This window comes from Pogona vitticeps, chromosome 1, assembly GCF_051106095.1.
Source record: "Pogona vitticeps strain Pit_001003342236 chromosome 1, PviZW2.1, whole genome shotgun sequence".
Lineage (NCBI taxonomy): Eukaryota > Metazoa > Chordata > Lepidosauria > Squamata > Agamidae > Pogona > Pogona vitticeps.
Window position 1 is genome coordinate 291,023,306 of NC_135783.1, and position 24,167 is coordinate 291,047,472.

General features: G+C 38.5%; 1 protein-coding gene across 9 annotated transcripts in view; it reads right to left on the reverse strand.

Annotated features, from left to right (window-relative positions):
- PHF21A (PHD finger protein 21A) overlaps positions 1–24,167 on the reverse strand; it is a 175,669-nt gene that overhangs the window by 128,205 nt on the left and 23,297 nt on the right. For all 9 annotated transcript variants that reach the window (XM_078389661.1, XM_072985998.2, XM_072986001.2 and 6 more), the window contains exon 2: positions 1,401–1,441. The gene's annotated coding sequence lies outside the window, so the exon portion shown is untranslated. The remainder of the gene's footprint in view (positions 1–1,400; positions 1,442–24,167) is intronic.

Genomic DNA, 24,167 nt, shown 5'->3' on the forward strand with positions numbered 1-24,167 from the left:
TTTTCGTTGAAAAGGCCAGCACCATCAAATGGAAGGTCTTCAATTCTCGATCTGGTGTCATCAGATATGCCAGCCGACCTAAGCCAGGCATGGTATCTAAGTGCAATAGAAGTAGCTATTGCCTTTGATGCGGAATCAGCAGTGTGGCGGGTAGCAATTCTTTGCTGTTTGGCCAGAGTAGAAGCCTCAGCGTGAATATTTAGGGCTTTAGTCTTAGAAGACTCAGGAGCCACTTGACTAACAGGGAGGCTCTTATTCCATAGTTTCCTATGGTAAGCTCCCATGGTGGCTTGATAGTTGGTGACTCGCATAACAAATGAAGTGAGGCAGTAAAGATGTCTACCAAGAATATCTAACCTTCTTCTCTCACGGTTGGTAGGTGCAACTGATGATTTGTTGTGAGGTCTCGATTGATTGGATTCTACAATAATTGAATTCGGTGTCAGATGTTTGGATAAAAAGGCAGCGTCCGGACCATGTGTTTTATAATGGTTTTCCACGCATCTTGAGCCAGTCTAGGAGGCTCTTGGTGATCAGGTCGACGATCTGGGGATAGCGCAGAGTCCATGCCGACCGAAGGTGGGTTGAGGGATTTCTCCCACAGGTATAATCGCAGCCTCTGAAGTCGCAGCTAAAGAGCAGGCTTCATAAGCCTTTTACACTTGGGACAAGAGTGTGTTTGGTGCTTTTCCCCGAGACAGAAAAGACAACTGTCATGGCCGTCAGTGTGTGGGATCTTGTTATTACAAAGTACACACCGCTTGAAAGGCCGTGGGGGGGGGGGGGACCATAAAAGACAAGGGAAAATTGGAGGGAAGATCGGGGAGAAAAGGGGGAAATCGGGGGAAAACGAAGGAAAGAGAAAAAAACTGAATCAAATTGAAGGTAAAACAAATCAATTTAGAGGGTAAACATCCAACAAAAAGGTGATTGAAATAACAGAAAAAGCAACTACCGATCACAGAAACACTCGATCACTCTAGCACTCTCCGAAATAGGTCTAAGTGGCGGCTAAAAGGAACCGAGGGGACTTCTGGCAGGTGGAGAATGCGCTCCACGGGGGAACGTCCCACTAATCACATGTCTTTAAGCTCTAGAAACTTCTGAGAGGTCCTGCGCAAGCGCAGAACAACCCAATTGTGTGCATTCACAGAGGCCACAAAGAAGAACTGGTAAACTAATTATGCAACTAAGCTGTGCAAGCCTTGTTGAAGAGGTGTAATGCCTAGCACATTTACAAAGGCCTATACAAACAGGATGCTTGTCACTGGATTCAGAAATTAACATTTCATATAACAGATATTTTCTATTTGCTTTGTGATGTCACCTAGACAAAATGAATAATTTAAGCAACTTATTTGCCCAAGCAGTCACTGAAATCAGAAGAAGAGAGAACTTACCACTTTCGGAAACAAATATTCTCTTCAACTGTCTAGCCCTCCTACAAAAAAAGAAATAAGGAGGAATCAATATATATTACCCTTAAAAATTTGGATGTGAAACATACAAAGCATTTGAGTGATAGACTGGTAAACAAATATTTTCAAGGAAAGGAAAAAAATCACTTTCAGACTTCATACTCCTTCACTAAATGGACAAAAGGAACAAATAGAAGCACATGGAAAGAGCCCAGCAAACAAGAGGAATAACCTATTTAGCTCAACAATCTCTTGCACAATGGCCAACCAGATGACTATAGTAACTAACTCTACAACAGAGTGTAAATTAAACAGTGTCCTCTCAGTAACTCAACCTTCTTGATTACTATCTCTATTTGAAAAAAGAAAAGAAAAAAGAACTACAAGCAAGAATAGCCATGATATAAAATTAGATGTTCATGGAGATAATCCTGTGTTTTTCAACAGTCTTGTGAAGTAGGTTAGTAAAGAGAGTAAAATAAGCTGCCAGTATCACTCAATGATTCAAACCCAAATCTCTCTAACTGAAATCTAGGACTTTACTCGCCACTGGAACTGCTTCTTTTAATCAATTAGTCCAACCAACCACCTTCCCAGTTGTGATATGTTGTCTGGGGACACCAGGAACACTCACCTCTGCTATCTTTCTCCCTAGCTGCCCCCAAATAATATTTGTTTCTTTTTTTAAAACAAAGTATTGAGTATAGAACTAGATCACCTTATCATTTCATTGCTATATTAGATTAGTACTCAATCAACTCTCCAAAGGTGTGTGTGTGTGTGTGTGTGTGTGTGTGTGTGTGTGTGTGTGTGTGTGTGTGTGTGTGTGTGTGTGTGTGTGTGTGTGTGTACACACACAAGTTGCTTACTTGTAACTAGTTCTTCAAGCGGCCATCTGTGAATTCACACATATGGGTTAGTTCTTAACCTGCACAAACATATTTGGAATCTTCTAGAACCTAAAGGACACTACTTCACAATTCATGCTTCCCCACCCTGAAGGCAGTCCTTAGTTTCCCCCGGTCCACTGCTGGGATAGAAACAATAGGGGTTGCATGCCAGACTGAGGGGAGAGCAGATTATTTGTGTGAATTCACAAATGACACTCAAAGAACTGTAGTTATAGGTAAGCAACTTGTCTTTCTTCGTGGTCTCTATGAAACCACATATATGGGTGACTGGCAAGCTCACTTACCAACTGGTGGGATATCACACCAAAACAGAGATCACAGCTCTATCAAATGTAGCATCAAGCTTAGGCTGGACATCCAGTTTTTAATGTCTGGTGAAGGTTGAGGGCTGTGACCAGGATGCTGCCTTGCAGATACTAAACTCCTCTGAGGAATACCATCGATGGAGCAACTGTTTTAGAAGAACGTCCTTTCAAGGAACCAAACAGTGGCTTTCTCCTTAAAAGGACCTAAGATGGCTGAAGCTGTAGAAACGGAGGACTCCTGGCAATGGAGTCAACAGGCTGCAGGGACTTTTCCCACAAATAAAACCTCAAGTGGGACTGACAGTTTCTGATGGCTACTTTCATGAACTTTTTGCAGAACTGACAGTTTTGTGTTTGATGCCCCTCACCAAGGCAGGATAAGCACTTTGAATGTCTTTCAGTGAGGGGATTTTACTGGTACAGTTAACACATGTTTTGAATGGTCCTATTGGGGAAAAAAGGGGGGGGGACAGCCAGGTAACTACTAAAACTAATAAAGTTTTTTCTCCCTTTTTTTCAGGTCAAAGGAGAGAGAAAGAGAAAGGAGGGGATCAAAGGTCAACTATGTACAAATGGTTTTGAAGAAACATATAACAGACTCTGAGAAAAACTCCTGAAGTGGCAAAATGGGAGCTGAACTGCCTTCAAGGTGGGGTGCATGTGTGGTGGACATGCAATGTCCTGAAACTGCCTTAGGCTCTAGAGGATTCTGAAGATGTTTGCAAAGGCACAGAACTAAACCATATGTATGATTTGACCGCAACCATGAATATGTATAAAAATGATATAAAATCAAAACAACTCCAACAGACCTACAGTGTTTACAAGGTATGCGTGTATACTTGTACATGTATGAACTTTGCAAAACTATCCCTTTTTCCTTACCACCATGCAACCCTTTAAACACTCCAACCAGCCTGACAGCAGACCATGAAAGGAGAGCTGGGGATCATCAGGAAGTCAGTATCAAAGGAAGGGGGGCTGTGGATGTAGATCAAACCACATTGGTTGAGGAGCCAATGTGGACAACGGTAATGAAATAAGCCAGAAAATTTGTGGGGTCATCTAACTCAAATGCAGTCATATAAAAGAGACTGAATAAAGCAGATGCAAAGCTGACTTGCTCTGATGCAGCTTGGCAATGCATTCTCACCTTCAGTTAGGACATAGTCTACATGTGATAATGGCTACACAGATTATTACTTGTACATTCTTGGTTAGCCTTTATCCAATTAAACTGGGGTTTTATTTTTCCATAATTCAAACATTAAATAAAACAAATTTAGAAAGAAAACATGAAAGAAAGCAAATATCACAATATTTAGAACTCCAAAATGGAAATGCCCATTGAACTCTGAATAACTAAAGAGTATCACACATACTTTTTTCAATTCACATTTTAAACTCAGACCTAAGGATGCAAATACAAAGGAAAGAAACAATGGCCAGAATCCTGTTGATATTTTACATATGCATAACCTACACAGTGCAACAAAACATGGCAAATTCTAATTAACTAACGGGGCACCACTCGTATTCCTAGGCATATACCTGCTGCACAACTGGGCATGTGCCTTGTAATGTGACTAACATCTTGTTAGTCAGTGTCAATCTGCCACACTGAATTATGCAATTATGTATACATAAACTCTAGCTAAGAGGTACTGTATACAATTAGTAACACAGAGTGAATCCTACTGTATCCAAGGCAGACCTTTCGACATCACAGTAATCCAGGTTTATGCACCAACCACCAATGCTGAAGAGTCTGAAATTGACCAATTTTATGAAGACTTACAACATCTTCTAGAACTGACACCAAAAAAAGAGGTTCTTCTCATTCTAGGGGATTGGAATGCTAAAGTAGGGAGTCAAGAGATAAAAGAAAGAACAGTTAAGTTTGGCCTTGGAGTTCACAACGAAGCAGGGAAAAGACTAATAGTGTTTTGTCAAGAGAACAACCTGATCATCACACTCTTTTCCAACAATACAAGAGGTGACTCTACACAGGCATAATTTAGTCAGGTATAATCTAAAACAAATCCCTAATGAATACACAGTGGAAGTGAAGGACAGATTTAAGGAACTCGATTTGGTGGACAGAGTGCCTGAAGAAGTGAAGGACAGATTTAAGGAACTCGATTTGGTGGACAGAGTGCCTGAAGAACTTTGGATAGAGGCTCATAACATTGTACAGGAGGCAGGAACAAAAACCATCCCAAAGAAAAGGAAATGCAAGAAAGCAAAGTGGCTGTCCAACAAGGCCCTACAAATAGCAGAGAAGAGAAGGGAAACAAAATGCAGGGGAGATAGGGAAAGCTACAGAAAATTGAATGCAGACTTCCAAAGAATAGCAAGGAGAGACAAGAGGGACTTCTTAAATAAACAGTGCAAAGATATAGAGGAAAATAACAGAAAGGGTAAAACCAGAGATCTGTTCAAGAAAACTGGAGATATTAAAGGAACATTTTGTGCAAAGATGGACATGATAAAGGACAAAAATGGGAGGGACCTAACAGAAGCAGAAGACATCAAGAAGAGGTGGCAAGAATATACAGAGGAATTAGTATATCAGAAAGATTTGGATGTCCTGGAAAACCCAGATGGTGTGGCTGCTGACCTTGAGCCAGACATCCTGGAGAGTGAAGTCAAGTGGGCCTTAGAAAGCCTGGCTAACAACAAGGCCAGTGGAGGTGATGGCATTCCAGATGAACTATTTAAACATCTTGGTGGGTGTTTTTAAGAGCCATTTAAAAACTTGGCTCTTCAGGTAGGTTTTCCCTCCTGTCAATTCTTGAATTCTATCTTTCTGTTTTTATTCCCCATCTTGATCACGCTATATTATTGTTCAAATGTTTTTATGATTATGAATGTTGTTTAATTTTGATTGTGATGTTTTTATTGTTATTTAATGATATTTTATGATTTTGTAAGCCACCCTGAGTAGACGCTGTCTAGGGGGGCGGGGTATAAATTCAATGAATGAATGAATGAATGGACGGACGGACGCTGTTAAGATGCTACACTCAATAAGCCACATGGAAAAGACAGCAGTGGCCAGAGGATTGGAAAAGATCTGTCTACATTCCAATCCCAAAGAAGGGCAGTGCCAAAGAATGCTCCAACTACCGTACAACTGCACTCATTTCACACGGTAGTAAGGTTATGCTCAAAATCCAAAAGGTATACTTCAGCAGTATGTGGATCGAGAACTCCCAGAAGTACAAACTTGATTTCGAAGGGGCAGAGGAACTAGAGAACAAATCTCTATGTGGGACAGAAAGCAACAGTTAGAACTGGATATGGAACAATTGATTGGTTTGAAATTGGGAAAGGAGTACGACAAGGCTCCTTTCTTATTTAACATATGCAGAATACATTATGTGAAAGGCTGGACTAGAGGAATCCCAAACTGGAATTAAGATTGCAGGAAGAAATATCAACAATCTCAGATATATAGATGATACCACTCTGATGGCAGAAAGTAAGGAGGAATTAAAGAACCTCTTAATGAGGGTGAAAGAGGCAAGCACAAATTGGTCTGAAGCTCAACATCAAAAAAACTAAAATCATGGCCACCAGTCCTATCACCTCCTGGCAAATAGAAGGGGAAGATGTGGAGGCAGTGACAAATGTTACTTTCTTGGGGTCCATGATCACTGAAGCTGGTGACAGCAGCCATGAAATTAAAAGACTCCTGCTTCTTGGGAGGAAAGCAATTACTAACCTCAACAACATCTTAAAAAGCAGAGACATCACCTTACCGACAAAGGTCCGCATAGTCAAAGCTATGGTTTCTCCAGTAGCGATATATGGAAGTGAGAACTGGACCATAACGAAAGCTGGTCACGGAAGAATTGATGCTTTTGAATTGTGGTGCTGGAGGAGACTTTTGAGAGTCCCCTGGAATACAAGAAGAACAGATCTATCCATTTTGAAGGAAATCAACCCTGAGTACTCACTGGAAGGATAGATTCTGAATCTGAGGTTCCAATACTTTCGCCATATCATGAGAAGACTCGACTCCCTGGAAAAGTCCCTGATGTTGGGAAAGTGTGAAGGCAAGAGGAGAAGGGGACAACAGAGGATAAGATGGTTGGACAGTATCATCGAAACTACCAACATGAATTTGACCCAACTCCGGGAGGCAGTGAAAGACAGGAGGCCCTGGCGTGCTCTGGTCCATGGGGTCACGAAGAGTCGGACACAACTTAACGACTAAACAGCAGCAACACAGAGTGAACCAATACACATTCCAACTCTGGATCTACTCATCTGGGAAGAATAGATTAATACATCCCTATCCCTACATACCACATGGTTTTAAAGCCTTTCTGGTATCTAGTATTCTGCTGTTAACTTACTATGCCATCTCTTATCTGCAAATTCTAGATTTATTTATTTATTTATTTTTATTTGATTTATACCCCACCCATCTGGCCTATAAGACCACTCTAGGCCTATAAGACCACTAGATAACTATAGTCAGGGAGGTTACATTTTTTCTTTCTAACAGCCAGAATCCTATTATTTATTTGCATGAGGATAAATGTGTAGTAACAGACACTACTCTGTCGCAAACAATCTGCAGCCACCTTCTTGTGAATTGCTGGATTTCAGTAATGAACAGACTTTCCTGTTCATGGCTATAGTATTCTTGTGGTACATAACATTCCAAGTAAGTTTTCATGAAGATTGATCTCCTGCTGTAAATCACATCAGCCCATGGAAATTCTCAGACAACTACAGTGGTGCCCCACTTGACGATTACCTCGTTAGACAAGGAAATCGCTTAACGATGAGTATTTTGCAATCGCTATAGCGATCGCAAAACGATGTTTGTATGGTTTTTTCGTTTAACGACGATCGGTTCCCTGCTTTGGGAACTGATTTTTCACTTAACGACAATCAAAACAGCTGATTGTTGGGTTTTCAAAATGACCACCTGCTGTGCAAAATGGCTCCCCGCTGTGTTTTAGAATGGATTCCTCACTATACAGGCAACGGAAAATGGCTGCCCTATGAAAGATCTTCACTGGACGCTGAGGTATTTCGCCCATTGGAATGCATTGAACCATTTTTCAATGCATTTCAATGGGTTTTTTACTTTCACTTGACGACTATTTCGTTCTACAGCAATTTTGCTGGAACGGATTATCCTCGTCAAGCGAGGCACCACTGTATCTTGTTTGTAAATGAGGCTATGACATGACAGAAAAAGCAAAAAGGCAGCAGGACAAAAAAATTGTCATCTCTCTCATACCTCTTAGTGTTTCCCTGGATCCAATAAGTGAATGAAAGGTCAATCACTCTGCTTTTATATTTAATATAACACCATGAAATACTGCTGTATTAAAACATCTTCACTCCAAGGTATCTAGATTTCTGGACTTATCCTTGTGCAGATCAGCTTTTGCCTTCATTATTTGTGTCACTTCCTGCTTAACAAAAACATTTCTCCTTTAATTTACACACAGCTGAACATCTTTAATGTAATTTTATTTAATAACAACAAATTTTAAAATGCTGGTTTTAAGCTTTTTAATAGAATTTCAATTTCTACTCAAATGTAACTTTGGGGAAAACTAAAAGCAAATTATCTAGCAAACAAGCAGTGTATCTTCAACAATGAGAAATAGAGAATTTTTACTTTGAATTTTAATTTTAATTCATCTCCCTGTAACAGAATTTAAACCTATTACATTCCTCTCAAATAAAGAGACATAATATTAAATTAATCTTTTTTTTTCATTGCAGCGACCTTACACAGACAAAGCTTTCTTCTCTATGAAAACACTAAAATCTAGATTTCACGGAATTTGTAAATTTCTTACTGGGACACAAGAAATGGCAAAATTGCTGGAACGTTCTCCAATGAAAACACATTCCTACAAACAGAAAACCAGCAAGCTAGAAAAAAGTCAAGGTTAGAAACTTCCTCCTAGCACTCTAGTTTTCTTTCTGAAATAACATTACACTACACTAGTCCCAACTGCAATCTTCAATGATACATCTCAGATGTAACACTACCAATTTATTGAAAACTAGATCTCATATTTCCTGTAAACAATTTGTATATACATTTTAGACCAATGCAACAAAAATCTGCATTCTAAATAAGAGACTATTCTTTTCTAATCTTGCTCAAAAGAACTTGTTTTTATAGAAGCAAGAATGGTCCAAAGGAAATCACGGACTATGAAAGGAAGTGGTACATAGTTCTGTAAAAATGAATGGTACCAAAGTGTTATTTTTCTAAAATATAAGCAGATACTAGAACACGGGTACCGCACCATGAATATCAGTGACATTCACTCATTATATTAGGCTTTTATTACATAAGGTAGATCAATCTGAAACCACTGGTTTAAACCTTTAAGAGGGGTAAGATCAAAGTACTCCACTAAATTACATTTAAAATCATGCTTCCAACTTCCTAACTTGTAAGGTTTTTTGGAATGAATGCATAGCAATTTATTGCTATAATATAACCAAACATACATTTGCAACAAATGAAAAAATGATCAGAAGCATAATCCAAAACCTCTGGTCTATCAGCCAAATGCTTTTTTCTACAACAGAATTTGTAATTATTTACAGTAACAACTGCATTTGGTGAGCTGCCTCCCACATACATACATGCACACACAGAGCTGGTAGTTTACGAACCAAGATGAAAACAAAAACAGAATGACAAGAGAAATCAGCACCAGTACAATTTTGTTGGCTTGTCCAATACTGGTAATTCAAACAATCAAATTATTCTTGACCCATTCTGCCATTTTTGACCTCATGTGATTTTGGATATGTGTGTCCTACCTCATTTGTTTACATGGAAAAGCAAGGTTTAGGCCTAATACATTTCATGGAGGGTCTTGGATTTTTATTTAAGGCATTATTACTTCAGAGTAAGACATTCTTATTAGATGACTCTGTTATGCTTAAGAAATATTGTCTGAAATCCTGCTGCAAAGCTATATAGGCGGAACATAAATAGTGTAACATTCACTTGCTACCAGCCAGCACTTAAAGAGTCACCACTGCAATTCTCAGGGGGAGGGTGCTCCTCCTGCCTTGTTGCAAACATGAGAATCCCAGCATAAATTTTTTCATTTATGGCTGGAAGCAAGCAAATGTTATGTCATTTGGCATCTTCTTGTGTAAAAGGCAACAGGACTTCAGCCACTATAACAGAAATCCTTTTGTCCAGAGTTTTTATTGTTTTAATATTTGTATCTTCAAATTCTTTGTAAATTGTCTTTCGTCTCTACTGGGAGAAAAATAGAATAAAAATACATACATACATACATACATACATACATACATACATACATACATACATACATACATACATACATACATACATACATACAGGTTCAATACACATTTTTGCACTTTGTATATGGAGGTTTTCATTATTTCTAGACTGCTGTTTGGCTTCTTCTAGAACCTTTGTTCTAGTTCAGAGAAGAGAGATACAATACAAAGGCAAGATATTTAACAAAGGTATGCATATGTCGGCAATACAAGGCACAGCTTTCTCTTCAGTATAGACTACATTCAGAATTTTGCTTGTACAAAACAGAGGCTGTCATTTTTTAAAACTCCTTAAATATGCCTGTGGCATCCGCCCAGGTTATGAATATTAATGTGATATCTGCACAGACCAATGGGAGTGTTGAAGGGGCAGAGTCACGAAATATAAGAGAGTCAGCAGGAGGAGGGGGGTTTAGTTGAAGAGATTGAGAGTTTAGAGAGTTTTGGAGTTTGGGCAGGAGAGAGGTGGTTGAGAGTGGATGAAGGAGGATGTTTAAGAGTTAACAACATTGCTTGAACTATCATCATCTGTAACAATAAACAATTTCTATTTGGTTCTTTTAAAAATGACACATTGCCTGGACCTCTATTATTAATATTAAACAATGTTGATGTACCGTATTTTTCCGTGTATAAAATGACAATTTTCCTTAAATAATTTGAGGGGGGGAAATGAGAATCGTTTTATAGATGGAAGGCAGCTCTTTACCACTGCCTTTTGCAAAGGCATGGGGCTTTAGCAAAAAGGAAGGGAGATGTTGCTCCCTTCCTTTTTGCTACGCTCCATGCCTTTTTCAAAGGCACAGGCTTAGCAAAAAGGGAGCCCTTTGAACCCTGCTTTTTCTAATTTGGGGTTAGAAAGGTCATATTGTACTTCGGGTCATCTTATAAACAGAAAAATACGGTAATCAACTGGTGGTAGCTGAAAGACACAATATGAGCTCTTCGTTTGGTGAAACAATCAAGGGCCACGTGGGATCGTGACGATGCCAAATAGCGGTTTTATATGTTATAAACAAAGTGCATTATAAGCTATAATAGTAACATAAGTTTAAGTTTCATATGGGAATGCATATATTTCAGCCCCACAACCACCCCTCAAAATTACTTTTCCCTCTCAATGGCTCTGAGATTTCCAGAAATGATACTTCAGGACACAAAAGGCAAGTTACAGAACTAAAATTATGCTAAGTACCCAGACGCAAGTAACACCGAATGGCAATGGTTCACAAACTGTGTGCCATGGTCCCCCAGAGCACCACCAAAATCAGCCAGGGAAGCCATGGAAGTACTACCCAGCCTTGGCATCCCCCCATTCTTCTCCCCACTCACCCAAAATATCATATTGGGGGAGCCACAGCCAGTGGTCTGTAAGTGAAGGGAGCAGTGAGTTGAAAAAAATTGTGGAACCACTATTGAATGGAGTAAATTTCCAAGGAAAATGAATGGGGCTAGTCTAAAATGGAAAACAATGTCATGCAACTAAAATGTACTCCATTTTTTCAACAAAAATAAAAGTGGCCAATTCTTGTCTAAAGCAGTAATTATGCAACTCACAAGTTATTTATGGGATTCCAAACGAGTATGGATGAGCATGCCACAAACTAACACATTATGCCTGCTACAACAAACACTGGTTGATGTTGAAGACAAATATTCCAGTTACAAAATACAAATGCTACTATTCTGCGTGGATATTTTATTTTCTCCATGTTTCTCCTTTAAGTTTTTTTAATTCATCCTCCTGAAATCTGATGAGTATCCTCTCTATTCCTTTATCCAAACCATTTATAAAGGTGTTGAACAACACTGGGTCTAGGACAAAATCCTTCAGACTCCTTTCTGTCACTTCTCTCAGAGTTGAGAAAAAAATCATTGGCGAGCACTCTGGGGTACAGCCCATTAATCTGCTACCTAACAGTATCATCATTTAGCCCATATTTTACCAGCTGGGCCACAAGAATATCATAGGATATCATGCAACAAAAACACAGTTGCTATTCATCTGATGTAAGCAGTCTACAGTCAAGACATGACCTCTTAAGTTTTTGTTTTGGGAACAGTACATGAAAATATTGCCTATAAACAGAAGGCATTAAAGAAGAGTGACACAGGGGGAACTTCAGCATAAATATGTTCTACATTTTGATTTACTAGGTATTACAAGGAAAGGAGATGTTGCTATTTCTGGCAACAGTTATTATTATTTAACAGCCAATTCCAGTCTAATGACGGAGTCAGGGTTTCTGCTGAACTATAAAACCAATGGTTGGAAACTGAAGGGAAGTATACTTAAACTAACTGTAGAAGAAAGCTGCTAATGATTGATCAGCTTCCCCCACAAACTGATTGGTTGACCATCACTGGCGAGTCTTTAAGCAAAGGTTGAACAGCCATTTCACAGAAATGTATCCAATGATGTAGAACCTGCACTCAGGTGATAACCAATGTCCCTTTCAACTCTCTATTTCACCAGTGTGCGAAACTCTAATAACAGTCTAGCACTAGCCTTTAATACAACTGAAGGTCTAGATAAGAATTTTTTCTTTGACCATCTATCTGACTGTTGCTTGCATAGACTGAAAATAAAGCATTGACTGGGCATGTGCTTTAACAACAAAGCAGGAATAAAATGTAAACACAAATATGACAGCTGTAACTATTACATTACACACACACAAATAACATTTTGAATTTGGTTGTGTCTGATTTTACCCTTGTTTGAACAAATATCACTGGACAGGACTGCAGAATCAACTACCTGTTAGTAGCTACAGAAGGAAAGAACTAAAGAGAAAAAGGAATAGAGCATTCTTGGTTTAAACTGTTGTTTACTTACTACAGGAGCATGAGCTTCTACTGGTTCTCTTTCACTTAAAAAGATCTAATTCTCCAAACACAGTGATGGGCATACCAGGAAGAGTACTTGTTATAAACATATGAATTCTGGTATGGCTTCAGACTGTAACATAGTGACAGTAGTGTTTCTCTGCTAAGCAAGTTGAACAGAAATGAGCTACATGTTCTGTGATGTTTTCTAGTTCATCCCTGTACAGGGAATCTCCAGTCAGTCCCTGGATAAGAGGAGCAATTTAAGATAGGTAGTCACAAAGGAATCACATTGGAACACATGCTTCCATGGAGGAAAAACATTTTTAAAAGACTGTCACTACTTCACTCCAAAACAAATTCAATACTTTGACTTTAAAGTCCTGAATATAAATCTCAAGAAATAACATCTCAAAAACAACCACTCAATCACCAGGGGGTAGGGGTGTTAAATAACAAAAATGCAAGAAGAATTGTATGGCTTAACACATTGTACAACATTGTGATGCAAATGTTGACAAAGGAGGAAACAAACAAAACACTGGGAAAAAGTTTCTGACCACAAAGGCTGTTCTCTTCACTGTACAAGATGACAGACTCTTCTTCAATACAGGCTTTTATCTGACAGAGATGCTTGGTTGGGGTTTTTTGGATTCATCAAGTGGCTAGTTTCTAGAAGTCTATAGTTTTATGAATAACTTCTGCATTTCCCCATGACCCCAAACTACTGCATTCACTGACTTATCTCTGGAAGTAAAGAAGTATGTGAAGTATTGTACTTTTGTAATGTTGAACTTCACCATTCTAATGTTTGCTGCAGAATGCCAAAGGAAGCAAAAGCAGATGTTTTGTAGCAGGTAATCCTTCAGCTTTATCAACTCTACAATTTCATGATTTTATTTAATTAAAAATGGAGCAGCTATTTTGCTTTTTAAACATTGGTAGCTAGAGCAGATGAAAAGCTAAACTGAGTAACTTGGTAAACTGATGGAGAGATAGAAAAAATGCAATTCAGAAAGAAGTAGTTCTGTTAGAAACTGAATGTTTCCTCCATGGTGCAATGACAGAAGAAAAGCCGCCTAAAGTGGTCGAAAGACCAGATAGGCGGGATATAAATAAAATAAATAAATAAATAAAAGATTTTAGATCTGTACCAACATGTACAGACCATAGAACACACTAACAAGCAACTCTGGGTAGTAGGCAGCATTCACAAAAATAAGTTCTACTGCTTAACATTCAGAACAGCCTTCGATATAAGACTGACTAAGCAAGAAAACATCCAAAAGGAAAGTATTTTTAAGTATGTAATAGAGAACTGAAAGTTTAGTCTGCTGTTTGTAAAATCTATCTCAACAGAAATTCAATAAATGAGAATGTCAGCCTAGACAAATATTACAAATCATTATATATCTGTGTAAAAACAAGTGGCTGTAAAGGAGACTACCATAAGATAAGCATGGGAAGTTTTCATTCACACTAACACTTTAGTACAGCATACACACAATCAAAATTTTGAAAATAAAGGAGGAGAAAAAAAATCAAAAGCTGACAGTAAACTTTTCCAGTGTGTGTTTTTCCAATAACCAACAAGTATTTGTTTATTGTTATTGCTGGTCTTTTACAAGCAGTTATAAGAGATTTCCATTACACTTCATTTAAAATCCCATAAGCCTTTATTTTCACCCCCTAAAGTCTCCTCATCAGAGCAACAGGGGGTCCCATTAGACACCCTATTTCACTTCCACCTTATAAATAACATTAGCTGTACACGATTCCCATGGAAACGAAGTACAATAGAACACATTTAAATGAATAACTGTTAAATGGATAAATTTATATCTAAACGTATTTTCTGCTCCAAATAAAATTGAGAGGATAGTGAGATACAGGTATTCTTAAACTAATAGCATGACTACTCTGGTCCTAAATTAATAAATACTTTTTTGGTACATTATAACCTAGGGCCTAGATATTATATGCAACAGTTAGAGTTAAATGGTGCACACTGCCTCTGTAGGGTACACTCTGTCCTCATACAAGCACAATTTCCATTATTATTCATGGATAGTACAAATCATATTTTCCAAATTCTCATTTGAATTTATGCACAAGTAAGTTAAACAATCTCACTTTATAGAAAAGTTTGATCCCAAATAATGAAAGATCTACACTGGTTCCCCTTCCTTCCAGAGCCATATTGAAGGTGTTGGTCTTAGCTTTAAGCCCTGAAAACGTTGGTGCCTGGCTATCTAAAGGACTGCCTCTCTCATTATGAGTCTATCCAGACTTCAAAATCTTCAGGACAGGCTCTATTGAAAATATCAACAGTTTCAGAGGCTTGCCTAACAAACATCCAGGAAAGAGCCTGTGTGGCTCTCAGTCTATGGCATGCACTCCTTCCAAAGCACAATCTGTTTCCTTTGCCTGATTTTAATAAGGGAGCAAAAGCACATCTAACTTGTCCCATGACATTGCCTTTGCATTGTCTTTTTTTTTATTATTTGCAATGGATTTATTTGATTTCAATTGTTTACATTTGGATTGGTTATCCGATTTTATGATTTTTAGCTAACTGTTTGTATTAAGAAGTCTGTAAGCTGAGCATTACCTGTTAGTGGTAAAACAGAGAATAAAAGTAATAAATAATACATAAAGGATAATGATACATTGATAATACATATTGGCTATACAACCCTAATCAGAGTGCTAACTTTCTCTCAAACACACAATGGTAACTAAAACAATATTATTCTGTTTTATTCTAGCCACTGCAACTTCTAGCTTTCCTAATCAACAAGGCCAATACAGTTCTGCCTCACACAGCGACGTTAATCAGTGCAGCAAAAATCGCTGCAAAGCGATTTCGTCACTATGGGATTTTAAAAAGCCCATAGGAATGCATTGAAACCCCTTCAATGCGTTCCTATGGGCTTAAAACTGACCTTTAAGTGAAGATCCTCCATATGGTGGCCATTCACTGCCCAGTAAGCGAGGAATCCATCCCTAAACACAGTAGGGTGGCCATGTTTTTTACCCAGCGGCCATTTTGGAACCGCCGATCAGCTGGGGGAAAATCATCGCTTTGCGATAATCGGTAAGCGAAACAGGGTACTGATCATCGCAAAGCGATTTTTCCCCATTTAAAACATCGCAATGCAATCGCAAAAGCGATCGCAAAAAGTTCATCGGTATGCGATTTCATCATTAAACAGGGCGCCCATTAAGCGAGGCACCACTGTAGTTATGAAAACAGCCCAACACATCTGGAGGACATCAGTTTGGAAAATACTGTTTTATCACATCTGACAGCAGATGAGAAACTCTCTTCAGTGTATGGAAAACTCAGTAAATGAACCAGGAGATCCGACATTTATTCAAACCCTTTATCTTCTCTTTCACTGGCTTTTAACTCCAAAAAGAGCAGGAGATGTAGTTTAAAGCTTATTCCCAGATTCCTTCTGTGCAATCCTGGAAGGGATTCATCATTTGAACAGATGTTTCTACCACGATTCAAAAGAAGAGTTGGATAACCTGTGACTCACAATGACCAGAAACCTATTGGTGATTTGTTTGTGCAAGTTTAAATTAAACAACAAATTGCCACTTACAAGATGCCAGTTGCAATACTAGGTACAGTGGTGACTCGCTTAACGAGGATAATCCGTTCCAGCGAAATCGCTGTAGAGCAAAATCCTCGTTAAGCGAAATAAAAAATCCCATTGAAACGCATTGAAAACCCGTTCAATGCATTCCAATGGGCAGCGAAGATCCTCCATAGGGGTGGCCATTTTATTTTATTTATTTATTTATTGGACTTATATACCGCCCCATAGCGCTACAAGCACTCTCCGGGCGGTTTACAATTTTAATTATACAGGCTACACATTGCCCCCCCAGCAAGCTGGGTACTCATTTTACCGACCTCGGAAGGATGGAAGGCTGAGTCAACCTTGAGCCGGCTACCTGGGATTTGAACCCCAGGTCGTGAGCACAGTTTTAGCTGCAGTACAGCGTTTTAACCACTGCCACCACTGTATAGCGAGGAATCTGTCCAAAATCACAGCAAGGAGCCATTTTACACAGCAGGTGGCCATTTTGAAGCCGCCGATCAGCTGTTTTAAAAACGTCATAATGCGAAGAATCAGTTCCCGAAGCAGGGAACCGATCATTGCAAAGTGGATTTTGCCTATTAAAACATTGTTTTGCAATCGCAAAAGCAACTGCAAAACAGTCATTGTATAGCTGTTTCGTCGTTTAATGAGGCAATCGTTCAGCGAGGCACCACTGTATGTGAGCAATTGGGGCACACCTCTTCACGTGACCATCGCCTGGCAATTTGCTCTTTTGAATTACACAATTATTTTTGGGCCCTATGTGTTGATTTCCTGTTCCCATGAGCCCAAATCAGCCTGGTCAATAAGGATCATGAAAAGAGTTGTTCATTAACATTTGGAGTTATCACATATTTCCCAGTTCTTATTTACAGTCTGACCTCAATTTCATGTGTCTGTTTTCAGTAAAGGTGACCTTGCCACTGCAACTATTCTGTGATAGTCGATTACTATACACCATCCTTTTTTAAAATTACACAAACCATCCTACAATTTATTTTTCCTCAAAGCACCCAACATAACACAGTAAACATTATACACATAAACAAAAAAAGACTGTTCAATCTTAAACGAAAATATTTGCTCAAATGGTCTAACCAGCTAGCGAAGTAGCCACAGAAAAGACAAAAGTTTGGAACCACACTCACCCCTTAATCACTAATTATCAAGTATACTGGCAGCTGACTGAAGCTGAAATTACCATGGCCTGTTTTAAAAAGCAAAGGCTATGAAGGGTATTGTATTTCTGGCATATTTCCAGATGCCTAAAGGAAGGAGTAACAACAACAAAGAAATTACTTTGAAATTACACCTCCTTGCGAAATATCTGGCAATAATTTAATTTAGCCAATAACTCGGCATTTATAGAACACTACTGCAAGTATTTCAAGCACTGAAGTTTTTCCACTGTATATTTCATATTTCTAGTCCCATGGAATGACATGTATTTCAGCCACGTAACATTTCTCTTCCTCATTTGATTTCCTTTAGAAGTCTACCCAATTTTTACTCCACAGATGTGAAACTGTATTCTGGTGAGTGCAAGATTCCAGCAGGAGCAGTCCAATAAGGTCCATGTGTAGGCAGTGGGAGCCATATTCAAAAGGGGGTAAACCCTTCTCTTGCCTCCACTCTGGGCCACCAAAAATTATACCAGTGGCAAGAATTTTACTGATTCCGTTAATGCATTTGAGATTCGTCTGGCACTGACACTGATGACATTTCGGCGCCAGGTCAAAACCTTCCTGTTCCAGAAGGCTTTTAACTGAAATAATATTAGCTGTAGGTCTGATGGCAATTTTATATATATTTTAATTGTATTTTAATTGTACATATCTTTATTGTATTTTAAATGCTGTAAGCCGCCCAGAGACCTTTGGGTAGTGTGGGCAGAATATAAATTAAATAAATAAATAAATAAATTTGCTTGTAAGTGTCCACTGCCTAAAAGGCATTTTTCCCAGGTCAACAGATACACTGTTGGGGAACACAGGTTTGGTAATAGGGTGTGTCACTATCTATGCAAATGTTGGCTTCCCAGGACTTCAGAGCTACCACAACAACCACAGCTGCATTCAAAAGTGTTCTGTGGACTTACACATACTATAAGACAACAGGCAAAATCCTGTTTTGCACATTTATGCCATCATAACTAAATGGAACATCATAAATATTTAATTTAAATTAATGGAAAGCTTCCTGAACCTCTTTTTTTTCCCAGAGGCACCTTTTATATTTAGAAAAAAAATCATTGCAGGATTGCTGACAGTTGTCACTGAGGTGATCTGGCAGCAATTCTTTACTAGCTCCCAAAGGCTTCCCTAGGGCAAAAGAGAACCCTAGAGAGCCTTGGAATCTGAAACGGGAATAAGAAACTCTCTATAAATTTAAATTAAGTATTTCTAGTGCCCGATCCAGATTACAATGGCAAGCATCTCCTCAACAGGATTTTTGCCCATGTGATCAATGTGGTATTTTCTGCTGGGCAAGCAGATTGTTATCTGAGGGTAAGAATGCATCACTGCATACAGTGGACCCTCAATTTATGGAATTAATCTGTATTGGAATGGTGGCTGAAGGTCGAAAAGTCTGTAGGTCGAGGCTCCATTGACCTACAATGCATTGAAAACCGATTAATCCATAACCATCCGTTTTTGTTCCATTCTGTTTTTTTTCCCGGTCTGTAAGTCGATTCTGCACGTCGAATCTGAATTTTGTAACTTGAAAAGTCTGTAAGTGGAGCAGTCTGTAAGTCGAGGGTCCACTGTACTACTGTTACATTTTTTTTCCTGTTCCAGATTAATTTTAAAATTCCAACTTCCTTTGCAGGAATGGAAGAGAGACTGCTGGATCAAGAGGGTTTTCCTACACTATCTAGAACTCTGTGTATGGTTCTCTGGTTTTCCAAAGAGAGTTATGCAGTGAAGCACATGGAAATGGAGCACAACATGGGACAGTGTTAACTAAACACTGACTACAGGTCACCTTACAGATCCCATTCTGAGATTATGTTTCCACTGCATTAACAGATGCATCAAGCAGAATTGTTCTCAACAGCTTCCTGAGAGACATACTGTACAGACTGTAATGGGGAGGGAGACAACCAGGCTGCCTAAGGTCTTGCAGCTCCCACAGAGGTTACCTCCTCCCAGCCACTGCTTCCTCTTCAGGAAGACACATCATCTTCAAGACAGAGCCTTTATCCCTCAGCAGTAGTTAAAAACACATGAGATGACTGTTGTTGTTTTGTTTGTCGTGTCATCGTTTTTCTAAAGCCCCCAGAATTCTGGCTGGGAGAATTCTTGCAGATTTCTGAGGGCTGAAGTCTATGAAATATGGAAATTCCACGTCTATTGGAAAACTTGGTTTGTTCAGACCCATTTTAATGGGGCTTCCAGGCTGCTGTAGTTGATATTCTACACCAAGAGACCAGTAAGTGAGTGAGACACCATTGATTCTGCTGGACCTCTTAACATATTTCAAGACTATAGCACATAACCAATAATGTAGGCAGCTAAACTAATTATATTTAATTAACTGAACAGTCTCTGGGGAAAAAAAGAAATGCTTTGTATTACTGCAGCATTGCCTAGTGACCATATTCCACTGGAGTGGGTGGTGGTAAAACACTGTTCATAGAAGTAGTTTTTAATGCAAGAGACAAGGGATTCTTTTTGCTAAAAAATACAGAGTGATTGCCACTTCCCTGTATTACCATTTACAGTAGAATGACTTCAATAGTGTTTTAGTTTCAGCTGCAGGCAGCTTCTCAATCATCAACACTTCAGACAAGGTAAAGATAATATTTTTTAAAAAATGCAGCATATCAGCAATGGCCTAGCATAATAAAAAAAATAATAATTTCATTGCCCCTGCCCTCCACCAAGAAGCAGGGGAAATGTTCTATTTATCTATATCCTGAAGTGGCTCGCTTATAAAGCCATTTCACAATACCAAAAATTGACAGAAGAATTAACAAGACTAAATAGGGTCACCTGAGGTCCATACGCCATTTGGATGTGATGACTGCACCAAATGGCATATTGCACCCCATCCAACCTCAAGCAACCACACCAGTCCTGATTCAAAAGGGCCAGTGTAGATGAGCCTTAAATATAAGGAATACTGTATTTTAACATCCACTTTAAACACATGTCAAATAAACGTAGTTCAAGTGGAACAGTAATGCTTTTTTAAATTATGAAAACAAAGAATACAGAAAAAGGAGCAATAACTCAGCAATTTCAAACTTTTGAATTATAAGATTTACATAGCTGCCTAAAATTCAAGTGAGAATATTTCAGTTCTTAATGATAAAAGTCAAGAAAGTAAGATACAAACTCATATGTATATTTTAAGCACTAGAACCTGCTAGGTTACCTGGAGCCTCCCAACAAAGTTATCAGTAAGTGTGAGCAAGTCAGAACAGCTCTCTTTACTTCCACTGTTGAAGATAATAAGAAGCAGTTCCTGGGCTGGAATTCTGACTAACATTTGGACTGCAAGGACTGACATGATTAGCATTTTTCCTTGTATTCTGTGGAAAGACAGTTCTTTGATGCGCCTGATCTTTACATTCCCTTCCCTCTGTTTATTCATTTCTATCCTCTACATACGGCAACAACTACATCACCAATAACAAAATCCCTTGATTATTACATACAAATGAGATTCTGCCAAGGTGTGCTATGACTTGTATCACATCCCTCTATGCAAGCAGAAATGAACTGTTGCTAGCTTTTAGTTGAAGGGACTAGCTGTAGCTCCTTTCCTGGCCATTTATACAGTCCAAACTTAATATGAAGAACAAAATAATTCATCAGACTAGGACTTTTAAGGAATCAGACAAAAAAAAACACAGGCATCTCCAAGCTCAGGCTGAAACTCCAAAATTCACTATGATCACTCCTGAAAAGCTTCTCTCTTTTTAAATGCCATCAACCAAAAGATTATCTCTTTTCACTTAACCGTGTTAGCAGGTGGCATGAGAAAAAATGGAGTGGGGGGAGAAGAGGCAAAGTATATTCTTGAATGGACATTAACAGAAATGTTAAACTCTCTAAAACAGTAGTTCTCAACACTGGATCTACAGATGTTCTTGGACTACAACTCCCAGAAATCCTAGCCAGAACAGCTAGTGGTAAAAGTTGCTGGGTGTTTTAATCCAAGACTTACTAGGAGCTGAAGGTTGGGAACCACTGCTCTAAAAGAAAAATAACAATAAATTTCATGGTAAGATGAGTATTAAAAAATAGCATGTTCTCTGAAATATGTTGCACTGATTCATCTAGGCTTTTTTCTGTTGTCGTTTTTTAAAATATAGTCTGTATTACTCAAATTCACATTTCTTATGATTTTCTTATGTGCCATCAATTTGCTTCCGACTTACGGTATTCCTAATATGGTTTTTAAGGTATATGAAATGTTCAAGGCGTAGTCTCCAACCATGCCAGTGAGTTTCCAAAACTAAGTGGGGATTGGGCAATCTAACCATATTACATTGTATCGACTCTCACAAATTCAAATTACAGTAACGAAAAGAGCTTAAAAAAACAAGATGGAACTGCCACTGAAACATTTCCAAAACAAATAAACTAGACATAACATTTTCTTTAGATATTTCTTCAGGAAACAGCAATTTTTTGAACTAGTGCAGTCAGAAGTCTCTCACTGTAATGGAAAGTAAGACCAAATTGAAACACCTGGACTCTGTACTCCTAGGTTTTGTAAAATAGTGGTCAAAAGATCCAGAAGTGTGCAGTTTTAATTGCCAAGCATAAAGAGGTTAATTTACTGGTAAACATTCACAGGCTTGCTTAGTAAATAAATCTACTTCACTCTCCCCTTTATTTTCCCCTGCCCTAATGCTATGAGCAGGTAGTCTAGCATTGTTTTTAAATAGCGGTTAGAGAGGGTAGTATGAATTTGCCTGCATACTGGAATACAGGTACTTCTGCTTATCACTGAAGTAGCCAAGTCAAAGACTTTTACATCTCCTAACAATGCCTTTCCAGCATTCTATAAAACCAAATGCTGTGCAAATATGATAATATAATGTCAGGGAATAGATGCAATTTGCTTAGAAGTTACATGAAACAGAGAACTGCTGAATCCTGTTGCCAATTTATGCTCTGTAAGGCTTATGACATCAGCAGCAGTGATTTTTTCAGAAATTTCTGACCTCAGTCTAGAAGTCCCCATGTCATCCCTTTTATCATCAGGAAAATGTAAGGACCACAGGAAGGAAGAACAAAGTCTTTTTAATTACCAAAAATCACCACCATCACACCAGGAGTTTCAGGACAGAGACTGGAAATGTTTAATTTTCAAAAAGAAAAAGAAAAAACACTGCAGCTGATTATATCATCAGCTTTACATCATGTTGTTATGGCAACAGGATTTCAACTTATATATGAAACAGATAGGATGTTAACTGAAATCATGAATATTATTTAACATACTGTATTTACAAATTGGAAACCAAAGGTACAAGACCAAGAGGGATCTGTCCATCCAAATTCCAGTCACTTTCATATCAGTCCTACCTGAATTCACTCAGAAGCAAGCATTATGGGATTGTAGAAAAAATGTTCTCCAAAGAAAACGCAAAACATGCACATAAACTGTCAGGTCTGATGTGTACAGAATCAAAGCCAATGAAGATCAGTCTACGAGTTGACGAATCAAGAACATTTCCATGAGTTTCCAAAAGAATTCTCAGAACAAAACAGCACTGAAAGCACCGAAAAAATCAGAGAGACAAAAAAAATGGATGAAAGATCCAACCCTGCAGTTCAGTTCCTTTTAAATATTTCTCCTACTGATGATTTTAGCAATTTATCTCAACTAAAAGTATTTTTAAGTGATGGATCATGCTATCATTATGACAAGGAAATAAAACATTGATTTTAAACTTTAGAGACTAGAGTCTTATTCATAATAAATTAATAGACAACTACAGTTCTGTTCAGCTTTATACACCAGGTTACTTAAGCCTGGTGTATAATTTTAGTATCTAAAATTCATTGGTGTTGTGAGAAACTAGTTCCACAGCTTATGCAGATCACTAACAAAAATGTCACACCCCAAAACATATCTTGTGCATGCTACTCAATCAAGGATGATTCTGAGACACAATGTTTTATACCTATTTCTTTTTCAGTGGGCTTCCAGCCTGCGGAATACAAATGGCGGCAGCAAGCTGTCCACACTCATTCTCCTTTCTCCATGAAATAAGTCTGCTTTTGGCTCAGTGAACTCTTCTTTAACAGTATGGTTGTTTCCTAGGTCACTGAACCTAAATACAGAGACCATCTCTTGCTGTGTAGACTGAATCTCCAGTTACATCATCAACAGCTATCATAGTGCCAGTGCAGGTGCAATCACAGGAATGCAAAGAGGATAAGTATGAATGCATCAGCAAGCAATATGCTGCCTCACTGACACCAAAGGGGACAAGCCACCCACACCCATCTTCAGCATTGCACCTGTCCATGCTCCTTTAGTTACTTATCCTTTCCACAAATCCAATACCTCCCATTTCCGCAGTGGACTATCACTATTGGCTTCTTGAAGAATATTGCCAATAGCTGCAAAATGCATGTCCTTTGTATTGTCTCAACTACTACACCCAAAACCTTGAAGAACTACATAGATTATAGCATCTAAATTAATTTGTACAAATGAAAAGTATCGTTCCTTCAATTGGTAACAGAAGTCCAACAAGTGAGCAGGAAGCTGTTTAGAGGTGTTCTTGCCACCTTCCAGCACCAT